This window comes from Seriola lalandi, unplaced genomic scaffold (genome assembly GCF_002814215.2).
Source record: "Seriola lalandi dorsalis isolate HSWRI2012SDOR001 ecotype SW California unplaced genomic scaffold, Sedor1 jcf7180002049794, whole genome shotgun sequence".
Taxonomy (NCBI): Eukaryota; Metazoa; Chordata; class Actinopteri; order Carangiformes; family Carangidae; genus Seriola; species Seriola lalandi.
This window is the reverse complement of record NW_019520347.1, coordinates 1-1,597: the sequence shown is the minus strand read 5'-3', so window position 1 is coordinate 1,597 and position 1,597 is coordinate 1. Positions and strand designations below refer to the sequence as shown.

General features: G+C 43.6%; 1 long non-coding RNA gene across 1 annotated transcript; it reads left to right on the top strand.

The window, feature by feature from the left end:
• Positions 1-243: 243 nt before the first annotated feature.
• On the top strand, positions 244-1,161 carry LOC147819758 (uncharacterized). The gene is made up of 2 exons (XR_015436656.1): positions 244-428; positions 1,085-1,161. It is a non-coding gene; the product is annotated as an uncharacterized LOC147819758 (long non-coding RNA).
• Positions 1,162-1,597: the final 436 nt, after the last annotated feature.

Sequence of the window (1,597 nt, the reverse complement as noted above, 5' to 3'; positions counted from 1 at the left end):
AATCCCTCTTCCTGGCACCTATAAATCAGCTGGTGCACAGGTATCCATCACTGTGTCATCAGACGTTTCTTCCATCTCCTGGTAAAAACATCTTCAGTCCATAAGTCAGGTGGTAGTTTCAAGGTTTAGTGGACTGTCACAGGTTTGATCCCCCACAGCTGAATGTGCCGTCTGTGAGCTGGAGTGTTGATCATTCCTCGTAACGTCATGTGACGCCTGTCTCTCCTCACCACGTCAGGACAAAGACATCTACCTCCTCGACGATCCGCTGGCAGCCGTCGATACGGACGTGGCTGCACACCTCATGCAGAAATGCATCATGGAACTCCTCAGGGGAAAGACCAGAATCCTTTGCACGCACCGTATCGAGTTCGTGGACAAAGCTGACATGATGGTGCTCATGGAGAACGGCACAATAATCAAAACAGGTAGGAACAAACATTTTCCTCGTGCTTTCATCGCCCGTTCTGTCAGCAATGGTTTCCTTATAGAACAGCTACAGACAGACAGACAGACAGACAGACAGACAGACAGACAGACAGACAGACAGACAGACAGACAGACACTTCCACATTATTAAATATCCATCATGTCCTGATATAACATCACGTCACTCAGTATTCTCTGCAGTATTCAGTTTATTCGCTGCAGTAAGTGTCCGATTACTACAAGATATGTTTGCTAAAATTCAGAACTAATTTAATTTGTAATAACTTTTTGATTTAAAGGCCTTTAACAACAAGGATTATTGTGCTAAATCTGAGGATGAAGTTTGTAACCAAGTGCTTCAGCGTCTCGCAGCACTTATACAAAGGCAGGAAATCTGTTGCAGGGCATCACGGAGCAAAACAGGAATCGTTTTTCTACTTTCCAAATAATAACTTTATTTCCTGTATTGTGATTGTTTATTTTATATTATATTGTTTTCAGCTTTTGTATTTAGTTTACTTCATTAGACGGCCTCTCGCCCACAACCAGAAACAATCCATGAGAAAGGAAACAAGCAGCAACGTCTCAAGTGTGATTGACTGATGTTGAGACTCTGGTTATAATATTTATTCATGGCCGTGTTGCTGTTGAACAGGGACACCAGCAGAAATCCTTCCTTTGGTCGAGGCGGTGCCGAAGAAACGCAAGAATGAGCACAACGCGAAGGAGAAAGGTAAAGTTCGACTGTTCGACTAACAAGGAGAAAAGAGTTTTGTTGGTCGGTCCGGAGGGAAATGTCTCAACAGCTGATGGATGAATTGGCACAAAACTTTGCACAAACATTCATGATCCGTGGAGCAGTAGTTCCCAACTTTCTCCAGCTCACTTCAAAATATCCAAAGTGTTGGCGTCCCTCATCCGACCCCGTAACAATACAGAGGGCGAATAATGTGTGAGAGAGATTCACCATCAGTCTTCTTCCTGTTGCCAACCAGCCATTCGTTGTTGATGCTCCAGTTGTTGCCATGGATATAATATTAAAACACAATCAGACTCAGAGAAAAAAGGAGTAAAGGATGTGATCTGGTGGTGAGACATAAAAACACTCCTGTCGTTGGTTCATCACAGCGATCACAGGTGTTAGTGTGAGGAGAGAAGAAAAGAACAA